Source organism: Bos grunniens, chromosome 4, assembly GCF_055505025.1.
Source record: "Bos grunniens cultivar Pamir isolate PY7600 chromosome 4, Bosgru_T2T1.0, whole genome shotgun sequence".
Classification (NCBI taxonomy): Eukaryota; Metazoa; Chordata; class Mammalia; order Artiodactyla; family Bovidae; genus Bos; species Bos grunniens.
The window spans coordinates 72,123,391-72,136,844 of record NC_141168.1 but is presented as its reverse complement, the minus strand read 5'-3'; positions in this window follow the sequence as shown (position 1 = coordinate 72,136,844).

The window sequence follows — 13,454 nt, the reverse complement described above, 5'->3', positions numbered from 1 at the left end:
CTCATATGTTTAAAATATACATACATACACACATATGCACACATGTATGTTTATTTAGAGAGAGACTTTTTAAAAAATTGAGTTTTCTATCATCTTATTTTTTCCTTAAAACTGCCTCCAAGCTCCAAGAGTTGATCCTTCCATCTAAAATCCTTATGACAGTCTTTGCAGGAAGACCTGGGAGCTTAGAGGCAAAGGAAGCTCTGCTAGTTCAGTGATAATATTTGGGGAGGGGTTGGCTGTCAGAGACATAAGCCTCCATAATATAACCAAAGTTGCAGTCATTACCCATCTCAACAAAAGATTTAATCTCATTGAAAATCGGTTGATCATCCTGTCAATTAATTCAATAGTCTGAGCCTTCATGAAAGACGCGAGTCCTTCTTGTTACATATAAATACCTCCCTACGCACCTACCCTTTTGTAGCTTTACGTTACATTTAATACAGGATGAGAAGCCCTCTGAACTTTCTGCTGACTCTGATATTTGTGGATGTCATTCATCCTAAATGTGGATTATTTCTTTTCAAGTCTCTGATTTCTTTTCCATTCAGCTTTCATCTTCTCAGACTCAACAATGGACCAACATCAAAAGAGGAAAGCAAAATTAAAGAAGAATAAATATCATCAAAACAAAAGTTAAATTTTTTTGAACAGTGTTGTATAAAAGATAATAACTTGTTCCCAAACAAGCAAGGACATGTGATAAGAGAGTAGCCACATTTTATGTCTGAATTCAGAAAAATCAGCGAGTACCAAGCCTAACCCACATGTGTGAGACTGGGTGTCGGGGGAAGGGGAGCAGGTTGTGAGACAGAGACGGTGAGGAGAAAGCAGGCAGACTAGGGAAGGGAGTCTGAGCACATGGCCTTGAGGAGGCAGCCCAAGGAGTGGGGATCAATCAAGAAGAAGAAATCTCCAAATTTAAAGAAGAATTGAGTCAAGCAGGTTTGGGAAAGGTGAAAGAGGTCACTGACTTGAGTGAGTTTTTCTGAAAGACAGACTAACATATGTATAAATCAGATGGAGGAGAAAACGGTCCTTGGTTTGATAGCTGAATGAGGAGGAAAGTAGTAACTACATTAGTAAATAGATAAATAAATACCAGTAAAAAGAGAAAATTAAAAAAGTAGAGAGTTGACCTCATGTTGTTTTTTTTCCCCCAGAGAAAAGAGAGGTCTGCAATAACTTGTGAGTGACAAGACACCAAGACTCCTAGGGGATGCTTCATGACCATGCAGTCTGGCTCTGGGAGGAGAGCCTCTTAGGATTATTCAAGTATTAGGGGATGAAACAGGACTCCCTCTAATGCTCTGAGATCGTACTGTTTATTTTCCTAATGGGAGACTATATTTTCAGTGGCAGAGGCAAATGTCTGAGAGTTAGAAAGCATGATAGAGTTCAGGAGGAAAAAAAAAAAAAAACTTCCTGGAACAGATTGGCTTACCATTGCATTTACAAATAATTCCCCTACTGTTAAAATACGCCTTTGGCAGACAGATTCAGTTTACTACTGGAAAAAAAGGGAAATAATAAAATCCATGACATCAGTGCTTTTGACTATTTCATTGAAAGAAGCTAACAAAAGATAGCAGTAATTGGAGGTGCTCCTCAATTTTTGATTCAGATGAAATTTTTTTTCATAATTTTATTATGAAGTCTAGTAGTAACAAGTGACAGAATAATACTTCATATCTAAAATTATGCTACAAAAAGAAGGTGACAGACTTAGATGTGCCAGTATCTTAAAACCAATAACAGAATGAGCAGAAAGAGCTTGAATGGTGCTTGGGTCTGCAGAGACAGTCGTCAATACATTGAGACATACATCTTTTAAAAATAGAGTCAGCAGATGGGTTGTCTTCTAACTGCGTGAAATGTATAAAATCACTAGGAAAATGTGATTAGAATTCCAATACATTATGGATAAAGCTTGAAATAAGGCAAGAATATTCATACAACCCTCTGCAATATACATAACAATAGAAAGTCTGAAAATATACTCCATGGTAAAATGCTAATGAAACATTAATAAGCAACATTTCTGTACATGATCAGTGAAAGTAGAGCGTTATTAAGGGTTAGAAATCTCTTATTTAGGGAAGAGTACAGCTGTATAAATAAAGAGGACAGGATTAGAAATGGTACAAGCAATCTTTTTGGTAGATCAAAGAATCAGGAGAAAAGAATACATAAAGTGTGATCCCAGTCTTGTTTTAAAAAAATAACAGCTATTGTCTCTGGATATATGGAATATATGAAATTCTAATATTTCCTTTGTATTTTTTATTTTTCAAATAATAGCATGTATTATTATTTAAAATAATATTTTTTAAATTGTGCTGCAGATTTAAGGTCAGTACACTGTGTAAATAAGGGAAAAACCATATGTAAGTTGTAACCTACAAAAATAATATTTTTATAAGGGTGACAAGAACAGATGGATTCTGTTTTCATTTTGGTAACAAATACGTAGGTCTAGATTCAGTGTAAGCAACTTTAGAGTGATTGAGGCAGAGGAGAGGAAAAAATATTTTTAAAATGAGAAAGTATTTTTATAATATTTTTAAATGAATTAAATTCTCATTATAATCTTAAAAGTAAGATTTTTAAAAAAACATGAAAAGAAGCAAAACAAAATTAGAAGAGGTATTAAAGAGAATGTCATACAGAGTTGAAAATTATAAACATGTATGTACCTTGAGCAAGATGTGAAGTATTTCTACTGAAACATATATAGGATCATAGGACTCTAGGCCTTGAAAGAATCTTAGAGATTATCTAGTATCTAAATTCCTTCATTTTATAGAAGAAACTAAGATCCAGAAAGGCGAAGTGCCCCAAACCTAGTTGTCAGCATTTAGTGCTCATTTTGTCTGGTTCTACTATGGTTTATGCCCTGTGTGAGCATTGCAGTCTTCCTCTTACAATTTTCAAAAAAGATAAGGAACATTCATTAGGGCTGGGCCATGATACAATAGTGCATATTTAAAGGGATGTGTTCAGCTTTTCTAAAACTGAAGAGGATTGGATAACTGACAGGAATTGAAATAAAAAGGTAAGCTACTACTTATAAATTGCATGGAGAAAATGGAGAGTGGAGGGGTGGGCATGAGAGATATCAGTGAAGTGAAGTGAAGTCGCTCAGTCGTGTCCAACTCTTTGCGACCCCATGGACTGTAGCCTATCAGGTTCTTCCATCCATGGGATTTTCCAGGCAAGAGTGCTGGAGTGGATTGCCATTTCCTTCTCCAGGGGATCTTCCTGACCCAGGAATCGAACCCACGTCTCCCACATTGCGGGCAGACGCTTTACCATCTGAGCCAGTGAACTCAGACACAATTTGGGAAGCATGAGTAAAAGAGATTAGCCCACTGAGATTGACCCTGAATCAAGGGTAGAATGTGGCAGCTCCCTATAGAACATTGCTGGTTGGTAAAAATACTGACATTGTAGGTGTTTAGGGTTTATGTTTGTAGAAAGATGGATAGAATCAGAAATAATTTTTCGTGCAAAGCCAAGCAGCAAGTTTTCTGGAAGTCATGAATGAGAACAAAGTGTTAATGGAGTTCTTCTTTTCAGGGAACCATGACAAATAAAAAATAGGAAGCAGAAAGAGGGTAGGTCATTCAGCAGGTATGTGCCAACACTGAACACAGAAATAAATTGGCTTTTTAAGAAATTGGTGGTAGTGGTTTAGTCGCTAAGTCGTGTCCGACTCTTGCAACCCCATGGACTGTAGCCTGCCAGGCTCCTCAGTCCATGGGATTCTCCAGGCAAGAATAATGGAGTGGGTCGCCATTTCCTTCTCCAGGGGATCTTCCCGACCCAGGAATCAAACCCAGGTCTCCTGTATTGCAGGCAGATTCTTTGGCGATTGAGCTATGAGGGAAGACCTTTAAAGAATCATTTGACATAAAATAGTGCATCCAAGCTTTAGGGAGAAAATTCTGAGCAGAAACAAAAATGCACAACAACCCAAGTGGGTGGGTAGAGATATTTAAATTTAGGTTTCTGTTACATTGTTTTTGTTTATTTGTTAAATCATGTCTGATTCTGTGACCCCATGGACGGCAGCACACCAGGCTTCCCTGTACATCACCATCTCCCAGAATTTGCTCAGATTCATGTTATCTAACGATCTTATCATGTTATCTTCTGACACCCCTTTCTCCTTTTGTCCTCAATCTTTCCCAGCATCAGGGTCTTTTCTAATGAGTTGGCTCTTCGCATCAGGTGGCCAGAGTATATTGGAGCTTCAGCTTCAGCATCAGTCCTTCCAATGAATCTTCAGGATAGATTTCCCTTAAAATTTACAGGTTTGATCTCCTTGCAGTCCAAGGGACTCTCAAGAGTCTTATCCAGCACCACAGGTCGAAAGCATCAGTTCTTCGGCACCCAGCTTTTAGGGTCCAGCTCTCTCTGTATATGACTATACAGACCTTTGTCATCAAAATGATGTCTGTGCTTTTTAATATGTTGTCTAGGTTTGTCATAGCTTTTCTTCCAAGGAGCAAGCGTCTTTTAATTTCATGGCTGCAGTCACCATCAGCAGTGAATAAAATCTATCACTGCTTCCACTTTTTCCCCTTCTATTTGCCGTGAAGTGATGGGACAGGATGCCATGATCTTAGTTTTCCGAATGTTGAGTTTTAAACCAGCTTTTCACTCTCCTCTTTCACCCTCATTGAGAGGCTCTTCACTTCCTCTTCTCTTTCTGCCATTAGTGTGGTGTCATCTGCATATCTGAGGTTTTTGATATCCCTCCCTGCACCAATCCTGATTCCAGCTTGTGATTCATCCAGCCCAGTATTTCACATGATGTATTCTGCATATAAGTTAAATAAGCAGGGTGACAGTATACAACCTTGTATACTTTCCCAGTTTGGAGCCAGTCCATTGTTCTATGTCCAGTTCTAACTGTTACTTCTTGATCCGCATACAGGTTTCTTAGGAGACGGGTAAGATGGTCTGGCACTCCCATCTCTTTAAGAATTTTTCATAGTTTGTTATGATTCACACAGATAACAGTTATAAAATATGAACTATAAAAATGAATGGAATTTCATGGAGGAAAGTCATCAATGTATAAATACTGAAAGAAAATATTCAGTTGAGTTCAGTTCAGTCACTCAGTCATGTCCAACTCTTTGCGACCCCATGAATCGCAGCACGCCAGGCTTCCCTGTCCATCACCAACTCCCAGAGTTTACCCAAACTCATGCGCATCAAGTCGGTGATGCCATCCAGCCATCTCATCCTCTGTCGTCCCCTTCTTCTCCTGCCCTCAATCCCTCCCAGCATCAGGGTCTTTTCCAATGAGTCATCTCTTCACATGAGGTGGCCAAAGTACTGGAGTTTCAGCTTCAGCATCAGTCCTTCCAATGAATACCCAGGACTGATCTCCTTTAGGATGGACTGGTTGGATCTCTTTGCGGTCCAAGTGACTCTCAACAGTCTTCTCCAACAGCATCGTTCAAAAGGATCAATTCTTTGGCACTCAGCTCTCTTCACAGTCCAACTCTCACATCCATACATGACCACTGGAAAAACCATAGCCTTGACTAGATGGACCTTTGTTGGCAAAGTAATGTCTCTGCTTTTGAATATGCCATCTAGATTGGTCATAACTTTCCTTCCAAGGAGTAAGCGTCTTTTAATTTCATGACTGCAATCACCATCTGCAGTGATTTTGGAGCTCAAAAAAATAAAGTCTGACACTGTTTCCACTGTTTCCCCAGATATTTCCCATGAAGTGATGGGACCAGATGCCATGATCTTCGTTTTCTGAATGTTGAGCTTTAAGCCAACTTTTTCACTCTCCTCTTGCACTTTCATCAAGAGGCTTTTTAGTTCCTCTTCACTTTCTGCCATAAGGGTAGTGTCATCTGAGGTTATTGATATTTCTCCGGGCAATCTTGATTCCAGCTTGTGTTTCTTCCAGTCCAGTGTTTCTCATGATGTACTCTGCATGGAAGTTAAATAAGCAGGGTGACAATATACAGCCTTGACGTGCTCCTTTTCCTGTTTGGAACCAGTCTGTTGTTCCATGTCCAGTTCTAACTGTTGTTTCCTGACCTACATACTAGTTTCTCAAGAGGCAGATCAGGTGGTCTGGTATTCCCATCTCTTTCAGAATTGTCCACAGTTTATTGTGATCCACACAGTCAAAGGCTTTGGCATAGTCAAGAAAGCAGAAATAGATGTTTTTCTGGAACTCTCTGGTGTTTTCAGTGATCCAGCGGATGTTGGCAATTTGATCTCTGGTTCCTCTGCCTTTTCTAAAACCAGCTTAAAAGAAAAGATTAGCTTTGAATAAATATTACAATTGTGTTTCAAGTTTTCTCTTTTTATATCACCCAGAAAAATTGATTTAAATTAAATATATTTATGAAGTTTTGTGACTATTAAAAAAAATTGTCAAGTATTTTTTTCATGACTAATGCTGACCTGTTTGTCCCACTTCCACTTAGATTCTGAGACTCCTACAATTATGCAATAAAGTCAGTTGAGGGGGGACTTTAGAGGGTCCCTCACACTGTGGGGAGATGTATTTCAAGGGAGATAGTTTTATAGAAGATAGCTACATTTTCCAGCTGCTGTCTTGGGGGCTTTGGCTCTGAACCAAGTATCTGTGCAATGATATCAGCTGCTCTGGCCCTGCTGCTAATATCCTCTGCCTTTGTTTAACAGCAGAAGATGGCATCCCAAACACCAGCGGTCTAATAGGAGGATGCAGTTCTACTTACCTCCAAATGGAGTAGGTCTCCCAGTTTATGTGCTGTCAGATTCATCTTGTATTTCTTCATAATTATGTAATTTGTTTTCTATTTATTTATATAATGTCAATCTCCCTAACCAGAAAGTAAGGACAGAAATCATTTAACTTCTATCCTGAGTGTCCATCTGTTTAACCATAACTCCTAGTACAGTGCCTGGCACAAACTAGGTCCTTTCAGTAATGCTGACTTCATGGAGGAAGAATTCTCTTCAAGAGCCAGTACAGCTATGAAAATAAATGTTCCTTAATCTATGTCAAACAAGTAACTTGCCACATTTTTTAACTTCTGGAAAATGGTTGCGTTTCAAATATCTTTTAAGGCTTATTCATTTTGCTTGGTGCAACTCTCAGCATTAGGATTCTTGATTCATTGGGATGTACTCCAAAAATAGGAAATCAAATCTAAATGCATAAATTGGACCAGGAGGTAGTCTCTTGAATATATTATAATCCTTACAGATGATAAACTCTCTTCCCAATCGCTTCCCATCCTCCCTGGATTGTTTCATACCAAAAAAGGCATGCTTCACAGAGTTCACAGAGTCCTTTAAGCGGCAGGTTCTATTTAAATTCATAGATAGGCCTTGTCAGGCGGTGCTGTATTAACAGTACAGTACTACTGCAAAGTAACTTTGCAGTTAAAACAATACTTTTGGTATCTTTTCATGTTTCTTCAATCCCTCCTCATTTTTTGGAGACCTTGTGAACTCTGCTGCTGCTGCTGCTAAGTCGCTTCAGTCGTGTCCAACTCTGTGCGACCCGATAGACGGCAGCCCTTCAGGCTCCTCTGTCCCTGGGATTCTCCAGGCAAGAATACTGGAGTGGGTTGCCATTTCCTTCTCCAATGGGCCTGCCTTAAAAGAAATTTTTTTAAAAATCAAGAATTAAGCAACAGCCAGAAATGCCACTATGAAATTACCATTATCATACATGCAAGCATACACAAGCAGTAAATACATTTGATTTCCTAATTTTTGCATGATCTTACTGTGATACAGTGTCTGAGAAATCATTGGGAACACTGTATGCTCAAATCTTTGCTCAATCCTTACATTTTATAGAATTCATGTGATTTTTCAGCTTGTGTCCAGCCTTTTCAGACAACAGACTTATTCTATTAGGATCCATGGAGAATAACACATTTCCTGAGAAAACGAGATCTTTCCTCATCTTGAAGTGCCAAACAGAGCCTGAAAGAGATGATTTAACAAGATTTGACCTTAGGTGCCCTCACTGAGTTATTATGATTTGTTTCAGATGTTATCTTCGTTTTCCCAGTAGCAGAGTAATATCTTAGAAAAAGATGAGGTCACTAAGCTGTTCTACAAATACATCTTTCCAACTGATACAGTTTATATATATAATCCTGCTGATTCTGTTTCTGCTATTGAATAGCTGGGAAACCTTGGGAATGCCATTTTAATTTCCTTCTGGCCTCATTTTCCTTATTTACAGATTGAAGGAGTTGCAAAAGATCAACGATTTAACATATTTGGCAACAAAACCCTTTCTTCAAATAAAATATTTTGTCAAAGCCAAAGGTATGGAATAAAATATGGCCCTAAAAAACATAGCTTGAAAATCATTGACTTACTCTTATGTCAATTTGACTATGAAATATTATAATTCCCATTGATGTATTCATGGTTCATCCTGAGAAATATTCACTGAATATCTGCAGATATTAAGCTCTGCAGTGATCTACTGTAACTTATGCAAGCTAGGCCATGACCTGTTTCTCCTAGCACATTATTTTTCAGAGGGAGAACACTAATTCCGTAAATAAAATAAAAAGTTATGATACAAGTACAAAAGGATACACAAAATAGGGAGTGGTTACTGCTGGCTGGGGGATTGAAGAATTTTTCATGTGGGGTGGCATTTGAACAAGAGGTAGGATTTTTAACTGGGGAAGATATGTAAGGGTTTCCAGGTTGAGCAAACATGATAAGTGAAGGTGTAGAGGCAGGAATTTGAAAAGCAGTTTAAGAGAAAGGCACAACCATTGGTTGTGATGTAAATGGCATAATAGGGACTTAAAGCCAAAGCTAAGAAATTAGGTTGGAATCAGATTATCAAAGTCCTTGAATTTCATAATAATGAGGTTTGCTTTTATTCTCCAGGAAACAAAAAGCCATTGGGGGAAAAAATTATTTTTTATCAGAAGGTGATATATATAGAAATGTATCTAGAAAATATTTTTCCAAATAAGGTATAATAAGAAATGAAAAAAACTAGAGACAGGAGGGTTAATTAGAAGACAATTGTCTGGCAAGAAGTGATGGAGACCCAGCCTGGGCACAGTGCTATGAACCAAAATATGTCACCCAAAATTATCTATTAATATGATGATGCTCTAACTCCCAGAGTGACAGTATTTGGAGACAGGACTTTTAGGAGGTCATTAAGGGCTTTTCAGGTAGCACTAGTGGTAAAGAACCCACCTCCCAGTGCAGGAGACGTAAGAGACCTGGGTTCAATCCCTGTGTAGGGAAGATCCCCTGGAGAAGAAAATGGAAACCCACTCCAGTATTCTTGCCTGGAGAACCCCATGGACAGAAGAGCCTGATGGGTAACAGTCCATAAGGTCACAAAGAGTCAGACCCAACTGAAGCGACTCAGCAGCAGCAAGGTTAAAAGAAGTCATGAAGATGGGACTCAATCCAATTGGAGCAGGTAGTATTATAAAAAGAAAGAGAGAGAGAAATCATTGTCTTTCTCCAAGCACACAGACTGAGGAAAGGTCAGGGGAGGGCTCGGTGAGAAAAAGGTTGTCGGCAGTCCAGGAAGAGATCTCTCACAGAACCTAGCCATGCTGGCACCCTAATCTCAGACTTCCAGCCTCTAGGACTATAAGAAAATAGACTCTTGTTTTTTAAGCCACCTAGTCCAAGCTACTTTGTGATGGCAGCCTGAGCATACAAAGATAGTGACATTAGGAATGGCAGAGAGTGGACAAATGTCAGCAAGATGCCACGGAAATAGAATCAACAGGATTTGACATCTAATCCACTTTGTGATGTGGGAGGCAAAGGTCAACAGTGACTATAAGCCAGTGACTCGAAGGTGTTCTGATACCATTTATAGATACAGAGAACAGAAGGGAAAGAACAGTTCTGAGGGGGCAGAGCATAATTTTTGTTTCTACATGTTTGGTGATTGAATTTGAGGCATTGACAATATAGCCATGCAGAGTCTTCTAGCAGATAAATGAAACTGTGGATTTGGTGGTTAAGAGAGATGCCTGAACTAAAAATCTAATCCATTTTGGAGTCCTCTGCAGAGGGATAACATCAAGGACTGCTCATGGATGAACAAAAACATTCATGCACAAAAAAAAGTCTGAATGACCCCAAGTCTATCAAAAATGATGCCTGTCTTTATGTTTTCCATGTAGGCCTGGCTTAAATGTGTTTTTACAAATTCTAGAACTTGGGCAATAAAAGAGATTGAGAAAATACTGAATATCTACTTTTAAAATGGTAAATAAAGTCATTTAAACACTTCCAAGTATCCCCTTCTGCTCTGATACACGTGTAATTTGTTTCTGTTGGCAAGAAAAAGACCATCCAGAATTTACTTGACCAGACAGTTCAGCAAACAAAAGATACTATTACCCTGAAGCAGGGTAAAGGGTGAACTTTTCTTCAAATAAAGTACACATTAGCTCTAAGAGGACTGAAAGCAAAAGTGGAACATTCGATCCCAGAAGTATGTTAATTAGCAAGAGAATTCCCCACCTGGGAATCTTGGTTCTAGAATTTCCCAAGTGACAATGGATTAACTAAATTGGAGACAGAACATGAGGAAGAAGCAAAGGACATAATGAAAGTAGAACAAGATGTTATAAAACAAAGGGAAATTTCATAAACATTTAACTTGGTGACACAATAAATAGGATATTTAGAGAATGAATACCTTGAAGGTCTTTCCCTGTTTAAAAAAAAAATAGCTACCTGTCTTAGGAGCAACTGATTTCTAAAATTCATAGGACCTGATGCAGGCTTGGGATTTCTCACAGAATGTTCAGCCCACTAAATAAAGACTGGAAAGTCATAGCTATATGGTTCCCCTGACCCAGAGAAAAAGAAAGAGTTCCATGAAATGTGGGGATCCCTGTAACTTAGCACCTGCCATAGAAATTCATATGTGTAGGTCACTCCTAGTTCCCAGAAACATCCGCTTGCAGTTAAATTTAAGCTCTTTTGTTAGATAATGACATATTTCTAAATACTATATATGTTACTATTTCTTGATTCTCCAATTAAATATTTCTATTGACTCCCTGTTATGAAATGTCAGGATTTAGTGCTCTTATTCTTTCCTCCAACAATACAGACACAGACATACACACACACTCTTTCCTTTTCTTTTTCTGGCTGATATAGTCATACCACACTTTTTGATTGAATGAATTCTCATTGTTTTCATTGTTGCTGCTGCTGCTAAGTCGCTTCAGTCATGTTCGACTCTGTGCGATCCCATAGACGGCAGCCCACCAGGCTCCCCGGTCCCTGGGATTCTCCAGGCAAGAACACTGGAGTGGGTTGCCATTTCCTTCTCCAATGCATGAAAGTGAAAAATGAAAGTTAAGTCGCTCAGTCGTGTCCGACTCTTAGTGACCCCATAGACTGCAGCCTACCAGGCTCTTCTGTCCATGGGATTTTCCAGGCAAGAGAACTGGAGTGGGGTGCCATTGCCTTCTACATAAATATTGCTCGTGGCCAAGCCACATAATGTTCTTTGATTTTACCGCCTTTCTTTTTCAACCTTCTGTTTTCCCTGGAGTGGATCTCACTGTTGTCATCAATTGTCTAGTTTTCTCTTAAACTATTATTCATCCATTTCTGGAACTCTCTTCTAGAGGTGTAGTTTTCTAAATATACCAAGCTAAATTCAAGCACATTACATAATTTGTCAGGGGCTTTCTTCTTCTTTGGGAACTTCCTTCTGTATGTCTCTGATTTCTTTTTTCAACTGGGCCTGCACACAGCTGCTATCTCAGGCCCTCTTCACCACTATTCTAAGAATTCTCTTAGCCTTTCTTCTGTGTGCATTCCCTTGCCTGAGACAACTTCCTCCTTTTTTTTTTATCCTTTCTTCCTTCTTTTTACTCAGTAAATATTGAGTGCCCCCTACGTTCCAGGCATTGTTCTAGGTGTCATGGATAGAGAAGACCTAGTATTAATGAGTTCAGCATGATTTTGTGGTGCCTATTAGACATCTTCCCTGGTGGCTCAATGGTAAAGAATCCACCTGCCAATGTAGGAGACACAGGAGGCGTGGTTTCGATTCCTGGGACAAGCAGATCCTCTGGAGGAGGAAATGGCAACCCACTCCAGCATTCTTGCCTAGGAAATCCCATGGAGAGAGGAGAATGGCAGGCTACAGCCATGGAGTCACAAAGAGTTGGGCACAATGGAGCGTGCACATACGTTAGTCTTAGACATCTCATGGCAGTTGGATATAGAGATATTGGGTTCAGAGAAAGATATACGGTTCAGAAAGACTGGAGATAGAAATTTGAGAATCATTCAGATATAAATGGTATTGAATGCCCCTGGGCTTGCTCCTTGGAGAAGTGAGTGTGGAGAAAGAGGGTACCAGGGGTACTTCCGCATTTAGAGGTCAGGAAGATAAGACATATCCAGGAAAATGAGACTGAGAGTATGTGGCCAGGGAGGTAGGAAGAGAACCAAGAAAAGCAATGTCCTGAAAACTAAGTGAAGAAAATGTTTTACCTGGGCTTCCCCAAGATGGCTCCCTGCTTAGTGGGGCCAGCAAGGAGATTCTCTGCCTTCAGGGAGGCCCTGGTTCCTCTATAAGGAGTTTTTAGTTCATTGAGTCTTATTCCCTTCAAACACAAAACAATAGCTAAAGAGCCAGACTGCCTAGGGTCCCATCCCAGTACCATTTGTGAGCTCTGTGATCTTAGGCAATTACCTAACTTTTCTATGCTTTGGTTTATTCATCTGTAGGATAATAATATTTGCATCTGATAGAGTCTTTGTGAATATTAAATGAGTTGGCCAACATAAAGTGCTTAGAACAGTATCTGATAAGTAAATGTTAATTATTTTTCTATTACTGTGTATCAGAAGATATTAAAGTGCTTCTTGATTTTTCTTCTGTTCATTTCAGTCTTTACATCTCTGAGTTAATATTTTTAGTTCATTTCCTTTCATCCCAGTCTTTCATACTAAAAGTTTTCCTTGGAAACGATGATTCCTACCTGAACTCACGTTTATGAGATAGGTAGGGGTGAATGTGGTTATTCACTGATGAATTTCAAAATGGGGTAAAAAGAGAGCTGAGTTTTTCATGGAGGGAGCCTCAAATGTCAGCATTTGTAGATCTTGTTTCTTGGGTTAGTCAGTCCGCTAAAAACAAATCCTTGCCTAGAAGGGTGTAAAGCTCCAAATCAGAATCTGGAGAGTTCAGTAGGGGAGGAAGCCACCAACAAGTAGTTCACCAAATGAGTGTGTGCATGTTAAGTTGCTTCAGTTGTGTCCAACTCTGAGCAACCGTATGGACTCTAGGCCACCAAGCTCCTCTCTCCATGGGATTCTCCAGGCAAGAATAGTGGAGTGGATTGCCATGCCCTCCTCCAGGAGATATTTCCAGTCCAGGGATGGAACCCACATCTCCTGCATTGGCAGGAGGGTTCTTTACC